At 38.7% G+C, this 12,828-nt stretch overlaps 1 non-coding gene across 1 annotated transcript; it reads right to left on the bottom strand.

Annotated features, from left to right (window-relative positions):
- Positions 1 to 7,951: 7,951 nt before the first annotated feature.
- LOC123461949 lies at positions 7,952 to 8,084 on the bottom strand. The gene has a single exon (XR_006637993.1). It is a non-coding gene; the product is annotated as a small nucleolar RNA SNORA33 (small nucleolar RNA).
- Between the last annotated feature and the right edge of the window lie 4,744 nt (positions 8,085 to 12,828).

A 12,828-nucleotide genomic window follows, 5' to 3' on the forward strand; every position in this document is an offset into this window, starting at 1 on the left:
ATAATTGGGGAGATAACGTATGAAAAGATGACATATGCAAAATGCTTAGTGCTAACATAGTCTTGGCACAGTATAGGTATCCAGTGAATGTTAACTGTGTTAAAAAATCCTTCAGCCTTCCTCACTTGAACCTCTAAGCAACCTGTGAACTCAAAGTTAATTGTTTGAATTTCAAGTTCAGCTTCATAGGCCATCACTGGCTTCTCACATACATGATTAGCGGGAGCCCACTGCTCATCCTCCTCTCTGAGTTCTTGGATTCCTGTTCCCTGCCATTCCCACCAGCAAACTGCGGGAGGAATTCAGCTCCTTGCTTTACCCTGTTAGCCACCTCAGAGACTTTTTCTCAGAGATGATTAACTCTGTATAGAGGCTCTCTGGTCAATGACATCACACTTTGTTTTTTCTTCATGTTGGGGATTGAACTCCAGGACCTGCCACCTGATAGACACCTACTCTCCACCAAATCACACACCATCTACGATGTGTGATTTTAACAAGGAAAAAATGGGAAGTGTCTAATTATTAAACAGTTATCCCCCTTTTACCATTTTACCTAAGAAACAAACCCACAACTTCTCGAAACATTTTGGATGGGATTTCTGCTAAACAGGAAAAACTTGATTAAGTTATGAGATTAATGAAATTGAGAGTCTAAGCGAGACCTCAGCATATCTTTAATTAACAGATTCCAGTACCATGAGCAAAAAAAGAAGATAATTTAGGAAGAGAAATGTCCTAAGAGATTTCTCATACTGTCCCAGACATTAGAGATCAAGAGACACCAAAAACCACTGCAGAATCCTCATTCCTAAAATTCTACTTTCTGAGACAGCATATTTAAATATTCTAACTCTGTGTTATTATAAAATTCAAATTGACTTTGAAATTTAGAGGAAACAGATGAAATATAGATGTGTGAATCGAATCTTTTAAGCTACACCAAAAAAAAAATGTTTAAAAGAAGAAGAAACAGACATGTTTACTTTGCCCTTTATGATTATTGGATGAAATGAAGAGACAGATAACTTAATTTCTTATTGGGGTGAGTGGGGTGCAGTGTTTGTGTGTGTTTAGGAGTGAGGGGGAAAGCTTTCTACTGGGAACTGTTGTGCTGGGAATTGTTTGACAACCAGCCAGGGATGAGAAAGATGCCCTCATTTATAGCATTTGCTGATTCCTCGAGTATAAATACTCCCACTGTTGCTGGTTGAAAGCTATCAGTGTGCTGCCCCTGAATGTGGAACTGGGGAGATACATATGGTGGCACCACTCCATAGTATTTCAACCAGACAGAAACCATCAACAAAAATAACTTCAAGCCTCAAGAAGAGAGTTGTAAACTGTGATAAAGTTATCAAGAAGAAACAACTTTTAAGCTTTTATTCTTTATTCTATGTCTTTAATGTACCTTAAGCTCTAGGTTTATGTGTTTTAATTATTTTATTTATTGATTGATTGATTTTCTTTTTTTGGTTTTCAAAGTAGGTCTCATTCTAGCCCAGGCTGATCTGGAATTTACTCTGTACTCGCAGGGTGGCCTCGAACTCATGGAAATCACCTTCCCTCTGCCTCCTGAGTGCGGGGATTAAAGGCGTGTGCAACATGCCCAACTGCTTTAATTTTTTTAAATTAATTATTTATTTATTTGAGAGCGACAGACACAGAGAGAAAGACAGATAGAGGGAGAGAGAGAGAATGGGCGTGCCAGGGCTTCCAGCCTCTGCAAACGAACTCCAGACACGTGCGCCCCCTTGTGCATCTGGCTAACGTGGGACCTGGGGAACCGAGCCTCGAGCTGGGGTCCTTAGGCTTTACAGGCAAGCGCTCAACAACTAAGCCATCTCTCCAGCCCCCCAACTGCTTTAATTTTTAATAATGCTTATGCTTTAACAACTGGTTCAGAAAATTTAACATTTTAGTCCTGTGAACTGATGTGTTCCTTGATCTCTGATTGTCTTTCTGGCCAATATTATTTGTTGAGTGGCTTATTTTATATCTCATAACTCAGTCTACCTACTTGTTCTGACAAAGATCCTACCTGTTATATAGAGCTATGGCCCCATTAAGTCTGTCTCAAGCAATGACTTCTCTCTCTGGGTGGGACAAGGACGACCAGGTGACTCTTCAACTAGACATTACTTAGTAGGAGGTTTATTGCCTCTAGGGCCTGGGAGTTAGAGTGAAGAGAAGGAAGCCTGAGCTAATGGTAGCTATAGGCTGTAGCAAGCATTGGGACTTCTTGGAAATGATCTGTGTAGGGACAGAGCAATGGCACCCCCTTCATAGTGATGTAGACCTGGCTGCTCAAATGAATGTTCCAACTCAAATGACTCATTTTGTAGGAACATTAAGTTCACAGCCAATTTGTCAATATACAAAAACTACCACTTCATTTTTAACTCAAAAAAGTGTTGCTTAAATTTTATGAGTTATAATTATCACTTTGGCAAAAGACTGATTGAAATGCCCAAAAATGATACTGGAGCCAGATTGGCACTGTGTTCAAGCTTAGCTTGTGTGCCATATTTTTCTGGATGGATAGGATACTGGAAACTGTCATCAAGGACTCGTTGAAGGATTTTTTTTTTTTTTATTCTACATGACACTGAAGGAAGATGGAAAGGCTGTTGTGGCAGTGGGGTTTTGAATTTGCTTTTTTTAAATATAAATTATCACAATATCTGGAAAGAGGGACTTTATATTATACAGACCTGAGGTCCAGTTTTGCTTTCATATTTATTAATTGGATAAGACAAATACTGTTAGACTCAGGTCCTTTATCCACAAAATGGTATTTATTACTTATGTAACAAATTACTACAAATATAGTGACCAACACCAACATAAACTTATTTTCTTCTAGCTTCAAAGACTAAACTCTAAAGCAGATCTTCCTGGGCTCAATCAGGATGTCAGCAGGACCATGTTCTTCCAGAAGGCTTTGGGAAAGATCCTATTTCAGCTTCTCTAGGGTACTTGCATTTCTTGGCGCATCACCACATTCCTCTTTGTTCAAGATTATAAAAGTGGGGACAAATCCTCCTCACATATTTTCTCTCTATTTCATGGCCTCACATCCTTCTGGCCTGTCATGATATTGTGTACATGTAGATGACCCCAGGTAATTGGTCTCATCCGGCTGAATAGCAGTCCTAACTGTATTTGAAAACTTCATTCTCCTTCACTTCTAAGCTTGCATATCCACATGCCCTAAGGGTTAGGAAGTGGACATCTTTGAAGACTCATTACTCTGTCAACTATATGGATACTTTAATGAGGATAAAATATACCCCATCATGGGATCACACTGAGGAAGACTGCTTTCAGTGTTCTTGGCAAAGCATAAGAGCTCAATAGATAGGAGTACCTATCACTATCAATATTTTCCTAAATAACTTTAATTTGTATTTTTATATTTTATTTTTTAAATTATTTTTTTATGAGAGAGCAAGAGTGAGAAAGAGAGAGAATTGGCCAGGGAGCTTCAGCCACTGCAATCGAACTCCAGATGCCTGTGCTATCTTGTGTATATGTGCAACCTTGCACACTTGTGTCACCTTGTGTGTCTGGCTTACATAGGATATAGAGAGATGAACCTGGGTCCTTAGGCTTTGCAGGCAAGTATCTTAACCATTAAGCCATCTCTCTAGCCCTAAGCAACTTTTTGACACATGTCTTCCTCTTTTTTTAAATATTTAAAAAATATTATTATCTATTTATTTATTTGAGAGCATGAAAGAGGAAGAGAGAGAGAGATAATGGGTGCTTCAGGGCTTCCAGCCACTGAAAACAAACTCCAGATGCGTGCGCCACCTTGTGCACATGTGCAACCTTGTGCTTGCATCACCCTAAGCATCTGGATTACATGGTATCTGGGGAGTCAAACATGGGTCCTTAGGCTTTGCAGGCAAGCACCTTAACCACTAAGCAATATCTCTAGCCCCATTTAAATATTTTTAAAACTATTTTATTTATTTATGAGAGAGAGAGAGAGAGAGAGAGAGAGAGAGAGAGAGAGAATGGGTATGCCAGGACTTCTAGCCACTGCAAACTAACTTCAGATGCATGCACCTCTTTGTAAATCTGGCTTTACATGGGTACTGGGGAATTGAACCCAGGCCCTTAGGCTTTGCAGATAAGCACCTTAACCACTGAGAAATCTCTCCACCCCCCCCCCCCCTTTTTTTACTATTGATGAGATAGAGAGGAGAGACTATGAGCACACCAAGGTCTCTTGCTGCTTCAGATGAACTCCAGATGCACATGCTACTTTGTGCAACTGGCTTTACGTACATACTGAGGAACTGAACCCAGACCAGTCAATCAAGCACCACTGAGCCATCTCCCACCCTCTTAATATCTTTAAAAGAAATCTGTACTAATTTTCTAGAGCTAGCTCAACAAGGTACCACACAGTGGGTACCTTAAGCAACAGAAATATACTGTCTCACAGTTCTGGATATGAGAATTCTGAGATCAAGTAACTATAAAGTTTGGCTTCTTCTGAGAGCTATGAGAAGAATCTGTTCTAAGCCTGTCTAGTTTGTAGTGCTTTGTTGGCAATATTTAGCATGCTTGACTTGTAGACACTTTGCTTTCATGTTCCCAATACCATGCTCTGTGAGCTCATGACTATACCCAAATTTCTCCTTTTTTTTTCCCAAGGTAGGGTCTCACCCTAGCCCAGGTTGACCTGGAATTAACTTTGTAGTCTTAGGGTGGTCTCAAATTCATGGCCCATCCACCTACTTCTGCCTCCTTAGTGATGGATTAAAGGCATGCACCACCATGCCTGGCTCCAAATTTGTCCTTTTGATAAAGTGAATAAAGGCATATTTGATTAGGGCCTCACCCTACTCCAATATGACCTTAGCTCAGCTAATTATACCCACAATAGTTTTGTTTGCAAATAAGTTCCCATTTTGAGGTGATAGACGAAAGGATCTTAATGTATCAATTTTTGGGAAACACAACCCTACCCATAAATCAAACCCACAAAATAGGAAAATAGGGCTAGAATCCATGGACTGAAGATGTGTGGGAAAAGCTTATTTGCCTGAATAAAAGAAAGTGCCTTTGATAAGAGATTTCTGAATGCAGAAAGGGTGATAGTTTCCAAATCTCTGTTCAATGAGGAGGGAGATATTATGGAGCAAATTCAAGCTCACAAAACTTCTTGGGGAAAATCAGCTATTACACTTTGAATATGAAATGTCCCACACAGGCTCATGTGTTGAAGGGTTGATTGGTTCCCATATAGTGGCACTGTTTTAGGAGGCGGTGAAAACTATAGGAAATGGAGCCTGGTTTGAAGAAGTAGATTATTGGGGATGTATCTCTAAAGGATATCTTGGTTGCGTCCTTTTGCTCTCTCTATCTCCCATTCCCAGAAGCTATGAAATTATGTGATGAACAGGTTTGTTCTGCCATTTTCTTCCTCCATGATGTTTCTGCCTTGTCATGGGCCTAATAGCACTGATATCATCCATTCATGGACTGAAACTCTTGAAATATGAGCTAAAATAAATCTTAAATCTTTACTCTTTTAAGATATTTCTTCTAGATCTGGGCAGGATGTCACACACCTTTAATCCCAGCACTTTGGAGGCAGAGGCACAAAGAACACTGTTAGTTTGAGGCCACCTTGAGAATACAGAGTGAATTCCAGGTCAACCTGGGCTAGTGTGAGACCCTGCCTTGAAAAACAAAGTAAAATAAAATAAAATAAAAAGATCTTCTCTCAGGTATTTGTCATAACAATGAAAAAACAGACTAGATTAATAAGCTTTAAAATGTCTTCTTAACATTATTTTAAAAAAACTAAAAATAGAACTATACTATCACCTACCAATCCCACTACTTAGTATGTATCTGTGGTGGTTTGATTTAGGTATACCTCACAAACAAATATGTTTTGAATGCTTGGTCCCTAGCTGATGGTAATTTGGGAGGTGGAGCCTTACTGGAGGAGGTGTGCTGTTTGGGGCAGGTTATGGATGTTATGGCCAGCTCCCCCTTGCTAGAATTTGGATCACTCTCCTGATGCTGTTTTCCACCTGCTGTGATGGTGGAAACAGAGGTGATGTCCAGACTCTGCCCTTGCCATGCTTTCCCCTGCCATCCTGAAACTTTACCTTGAGACTGTAAGCCAAAAATCTATCTATCTATCTATCTATCTATCTATCTATCTATCTATCTATCTATCTATCTATATGTATCTTTTCTTCTATCAACTGCTTTTGGTAGGAAGAAGATAACTACAACAGAAAATTGGTGAAGTGGGGTCATTAATGCCAAAACATTGTTGTGTTGCTTTGGTTGTTTGGAACTAATTTGTGGGAGGAATGTGGAAAAATTTGAAACCTTGCAGTACTGTAAGCAGCTTTGATAGAATATCCTGATCAGCGTTCAGAGACCTAAATGCAGAAAGAACTGTAAGGTTTAGCTTATAAGGGGAAGAAACAATTTTGTCTGTACTGGGCTAGAAGCAGTTCATGTGAGAGGCTTAATGCATTCTTCCTGTGTATTGAATGCTTGTGCAGGGTTGCATTGCATAGAAATGGATTGGTGTGTGGGCTGGAGAGATAGCTTTGGGGTTAAGGCACTTGCCTGCAAAGCGAAGGATCCATGTTTGACCCTTCAGATCCCACAGGTTAAGCCAGGCAAATGCAAGGTCGCACATTCCCACTGGGTGGCACAAACATCTGGAGTTTGATTTCAGTGGCTGAGTCTTTGGTGTACCAATTCTCTCTCTCCCCCTCTCTTTCTTGACTTGCTCTCTCTAAAATAAAAAATAAAATAAAAGAATAAAAAAGAAATGGATTTGTGTGAATAGATGGATGTGACACTGAAAGAAACAAAATTTGGGTCCAAAATGCTGCCCATTCAGCTGCAATTGTTTAAGAGATTACAGTCATTGAGACTGGGCCAGCTGTTGTGCATTGGGACAGCAGAAAGAAAGCTGGCTCTTTTGAAAGTAGGGGAAATGAATGCCAAAGGAACAACCTATTCTTGAAAGTCTGTTTTATTCCTTCAAGGAGTAACAAGATGATAGCCTGCATGCTACTATGGGTATATAACAAAAGTAGGAAAGAGAGGGTCATTGGAGCTGCAGCACAGTTTGATTTTTGGAAATGGCCACTGGGTAACATGGGTTGTTGAAATGCCAGTATGAAGACCCAGTAGAACAATGAGGATGAACATGGGTTATAGTGGAGACCTGAGCCAGGACTGTGAGGCGGCTGCCAAGAAGAGTTATGACTCCAGGCTATAAGTAGCCCAGCTGAAGAGTGGAATTGAATTCCAGAAACTTCATCACTGGTTATAGATGTTAGACATGGAGCTACAAGATGTGATGTTTTCCCTGTTTGTTTTAGATCCTGCATTGGTTCAGTCTTTCTTTGCTTTGCCCAATGATATCTTTTTGCATTGTGAATGTTTACTCTGGGCCATTATGGTTTTATAGCTCAAAGTTAAGAGATCTTACATGTTGGGGATATTTGAACAATGTTTGGACTGAAAAAAACATATGGGGACTTTTAAAGCTAGACTGAAAGCATCACATTTTCCATCATAAGTAGTCATCAATTTATGGGGTATAGCAGAGTGTGGTAGTTTGAATTAGGTGACCCCATAAACTTATATGTTTTGAAGGCTTGGTTCCCGGATCATGGCTGTTAAAATGCAAAGAATGGTGCTGGGTACTAGATTGAAATGCGTCTGTTAGTGTTATAAGTAAAATATATCTAGAATCAGTCTAGAGTTCATATGCTTGGTGCCCTAAGGAAACTGTTCTGAAGCAGCTCACAGTCTAGCATGGAAAATAGAAAAATATTGTATTTTCTTTTTTTTCTTCAAAAAATATGCAATTTATTAATTCTTAGCTTTCATTAAACTTAGAACAAGTTACATTAAAATTAAGTCTTATGAAAATGCTTCAACATTAAGGTATTGTAGCCATTTTCAGGGACCTTAATGACTTCAACTGTCCTTAAGGCTCGTAACATGGCATCACTATTGCCAGCTCTCTACATTTCTGCAGAAACACATTCAGATAAGCAGACCAATTAGTTAGCTGGCTTCAATATTGTATTTTCCATGGCATGAAAAACAACTATATATATTCAGATGTAAGGCTTGGAAGATCTGAGTTTGTGGAAATAAATTGATGAAGAGATCAGCAGCAGACTATTGCAATAATATAAAATAAACTTTAAAGTAAAATGACATGTAAAGGGAGTTATGAAAGTTTATGTAGACAGGGTATAGATTGGTGGTACAGGTAGAGCACTTGCCTAACATGCACAAGGCCCTGTGTTCAGTCCCTATCACTGAGGATAATTGACAAAATATTGAAAAAAATTTTATTTTTTAATCATATCTTTATAACACATGCTAGGTGGCATAGAAGTGCTTTGTACAATCACATTTTGGTCAATAATTGTATATACAATGGTGGTTGCATAAAAAAATATATATATTGCTGCCAGACATGGTGGAGAATGTCTTTGATGCTAGCACTTAGGGGTCAGAGGTAGGAGAATGGCTGTGAATTTAAGGACAGCCTCAAGACTACATAGTGAATTCTGGTCAGCCTGGGATAGAGAGAGATCCTGCCTCCAAGAAAAGTCATACTGGCTTGTGATTCATGTACCTTGGTTTGTGCGAGTACACACTGTGATGATAGCAATGATGAAATCATCTCTGGACGCATTTCTGGGACTTTTTCCTGTCCTTGAGTAATGCCTGAATAAAGACTGCCCCAATTATGAGCCTAAATGTAAAGCTACACGAAACATGTCTTCATTGCTCATTTCTGTTGCATCTTTGTTATTTTGTATTTAATTTTATTTGCAGACAAACCAAAGGGCTATGTTTTCAATTCTTTGTGAGAGTGAAGTCTGGGTACATGACCTTCCTGCCCCTTGGTACCTATTGTGATGGTTCTTGATATCAGAGGTGAGGTAAGAACTATTTAAGGGGAAAAAATGAAATATACAGGAGCAAAAACATATAAAACTGAGCATCAATCTAGAAACCACGACTGAGCCAAGGGGAGGAGCAGTTCCAGCTAAGACTAGGGAGAATGTGTGGCAGGATAGAAAGACAGGGAACACTACGAGGACATGGAAGGAAAAGGAGACTCACATTTGAAGTCTAGCTGAAGCTCCTTAGTAGCTGAGAAGCAAGAATTTCAGCACAATTAATGACATGTGAAGGCTGCTGATAGAGAGGTAACATTCTTTTCATTTATTTTATGTTAAAATAGTAATGAACCAGACCAAGGCCTGAATACATGACCTTGGTAGGTTCTTATTCCTTTTTTGAGACATTTTCTGGAAATCCCGAAGAAGTCTATGTAGAAATTTTGTTTGTAGTAAAGATAGCCTCCCTTCCTGCATCCTAGTGATCTTACCAATTGTAGTCATGCCAGGTGCCTTTCAGGAAGCACCCTGCAATCTTATTTGGGTTCCTTATCCCTTTGAAGATAAAGAGGCCTCTCAGCCTGTGAAAGTTCTGGTGGAAGGAATAGTCTTTGAATTCAAGGGCATTAGCATGAGGGCTAAGAGACAAATGGACCTTTCAGTAAGAGTCAGGTAAATAGACAAATGGACCTTTCAGCAAGAATCAGGCAAGGTGGAAGGAAAGGATTTACAGCATGTGTGTGAATCTATGAAACTGAATTGAAAGTCAGAAGCCCAAAATGGAATTTAATATAAGCTGTCATCTACCTTTTCTGCATCCCACAAAGCACTAGGGAGTGGTTAAAAACACAGGTTCTAGAATGACATGGCCCTGTTCCAAGTAAACTTCTGCCGTTTGCTGACCATACAAGTTAGAATAAAGTCACATTACTTTCTGTACACTTTTAGCTTTTAACCTGTGCAGTGGGTATAATCTCCTTTTTATTTGACTAGGAGAGTACTAAATGACATGATATAGGAAGAGTGGAATCTGATACATAATTATAGCTACTAACTTTTATTAAGTGTTGTAACATATGAGGGCTCAAAAATACTAACAATGGGCTTGAGAGATGGCTTAGTGGTTAAAGTGCTTGTCTCAGAAGCTTAAGAAGTCATGTTGAAATCTCCAGGTCCCATGTAGCCAGACACACAGTGATGCAACTCTGCAATGTCACACATGTGCACAAGGGAGTACACACTTCTGGAGTTCATTCATAGTGGCTGAAAGCCCTGACACACCCATTCTTTCTCTCTCAAAATAATAATGATAATAAATATTGACATTGCTATTCTTTGTAGTATGGGCATATTATAGTTTTTTCTAATATTAGATATGACTTATGAGAATCTCAAGATAGTTTTAATTTGCATTTCCCTGATGGCTAAGGATGTAGAACATTTTTTTAGATGTTTATATGCCATCTGTATTTCTTCCAGTGAGAACTCTTTATTTATTTCCACAGCCCATTTTTTTGATTGGGTTGTTTGATTTCTTATTGTTCTATTTTTTGAGTTCTTTGTATATTCTGGATATTAATTTTCTGTCAGATGTGTAACTGGCAAAGATTTTCTCCCATTCTGTAGGTTGTCTCTTTGCTATATTCACAGTGTCCTTTGCTGTACAAAAGCTTTGTAATTTCATGAGATCCCAGTAGTGGATTAGTGGTTTTATTTTCTGAGCAATTGCAGTTATATTCAGAAAGTCATTACCTATGCTAATATGTTGAAGGGTTTCCCCTGCCTTTTCTTCTAGCAATTTCAGAGTCTCAGGCCTGATATTAAGGTCCCTGTTCTACTTGGATTTAATTCTTGTGTATGGGAAAAGACAAGAATCTATTTTCATCTTTCTACATAGATATCTAGTTTCCCCAGCACCACTTGTTGAAGAGGCTGTCCTTTCTCCAATGAATATTTTTGGCATTTTTGTCAAAAATCAGATGGCTGTAGCTGCCTGGGTTAATATCTGGGTCCTCTATTCTGTTCCATTGATCTACATGCCTGTCTTTGGGCCAATACCATGCTGTTTTTGTTACTATGGTTTTGTAATATAGCTCCAAATTGGGTACAATGATACCACCAACCTTATTTTTGTTGCTCAAAATAGTTTTGGCAATTTGAGGTTTTTTGTGCTTCCAAATGAAATTTTGGATTTTTTTTTTCTATTCTTGTGAAGAATGCCATTGGAATTTTAAAGGGGATTGCATTAAATGTGTAGGTTGCTTTTGGTAAGATTGACATTTTCACAATATTGATTCTTCTAATCCAAAAACATGGGATATCCTTCCATTTCCTTGTGTCTTCTGCAATTTCTTGCTTGAGTGTTTTAAAGTTCTCATTGTAGAGCTCCTTCACTTCCTTAGTTGAGTTTATTCTAAGGTACTTTATTTATTTATTTTTTTGAGGCGATTGTGAATGGGAGACATTCCCTGATTTCATTCTCTGCACGTTTGTTGTTAGTACATAGGAAAGCTACTGATTTCTGTGTATTTATTTTGTATCCTGCTACATTGTTAAAGGTGTTTATCCATTTTAACAGATTGCTGGTAGAGTTTTTAGGGTCTTTTATGTATAGAATCATATCACCTGCAAATCGTGATAATTTGATTTCTTTCTTTCTAATTTGTATCCCTTTTATGATGTCTCTTGCCTTATTGCTATAGCTAAGACTTCCAGTACTATATTAAATAAAAGTGGGGACAGTGGACACCCTTATTTTGTTCCTGAATTTAGTGGAAAAGCTTTGAGTTTTCCACCATTTAGTATTATGTTGGCTGTAGGTTTGTCATAAATAGCTTTTATTATGTTGAGATATGTTCCTTCTAGTCCCAGTTTTTGTACTACTTTTACCATGAAAGGATGTTGGATTTTGTCAAATGCCTTTTCAGCATCTATTGAGATGATCATGTGATTTTTGTCCTTCAGACCATTTAAATGATGTATTACATTCATTGATTTGCATATGTTAACCATCCCTGCATCCCTGGGATAAAGCCAAATTTTTTTTGTTGTTGTTTATTTATTTTATTTATTTATTTTTATTTGAGAGCCATAGACAGAGAAAGAGGGAGAGAGAGAGAGAATATGCATGCCAGGGCCTCCAGCCACTGCAAATGAACTCCAGATGTGTGTGCTCCCTTGTACATATGACTAACATGGGTCCTGGGGAATTGAGCCTTGAACTGGGGTCCATAGGCTTCACAGGCAAGCACAGCACTTAACTGCTTAACCATCTCTCCAACCCAATCTTTTTTTTTTTTAAATATTTTTTGTTCATTTTTTATTTATTTATTTGAGAGCAACAGACACAGAGAGAAAGATAGATAGAGGGAGAGAGAGAGAATGGGCGTGCCAGGGCTTCCAGCCACTGCAAATGAACTCCAGATGCGTGCGCCCCCTTGTGCATCTTTCTAACGTGGGACCTGGGGAACCGAGCCTCGAACCGGGATTCATAGGCTTCATAGGCGAGCGCTTAACCGCTAAGCCATCTCTCCAGCCCCAACCCAATCTTTTTGATATATTCTTGTATTCTGTTTGCCAGTATTTTGTTCAGAATTTTTGCATCTATGTTCATGAGGGAGGTTGGTCTGTAATTTTCTTTTTTTTTTTTTTGTTCTGTCTTTGCCTGATTTTTAAATGAGGGTGATGTTGGCTTCATAGAAGTTGTTGGGTAGAATTCCTTCCTTTTCTATTTTATAGAAAAGTTTGAGAAGCATTGGTCTTAACTCTTCCATGAAGATCTGGTAAAATTCACCAGTGAATCCATCTCGACCTGGGCTTTTTTTAGTTGTGAGACTTTTTATAACTGCCTGGATCTCTGTTCTTGTTATAGGTCTATTTAAATGGTTTATCTCCTCGTGAT

The sequence above is a fragment of the Jaculus jaculus genome, chromosome 6, assembly GCF_020740685.1.
Source record: "Jaculus jaculus isolate mJacJac1 chromosome 6, mJacJac1.mat.Y.cur, whole genome shotgun sequence".
NCBI lineage: Eukaryota > Metazoa > Chordata > Mammalia > Rodentia > Dipodidae > Jaculus > Jaculus jaculus.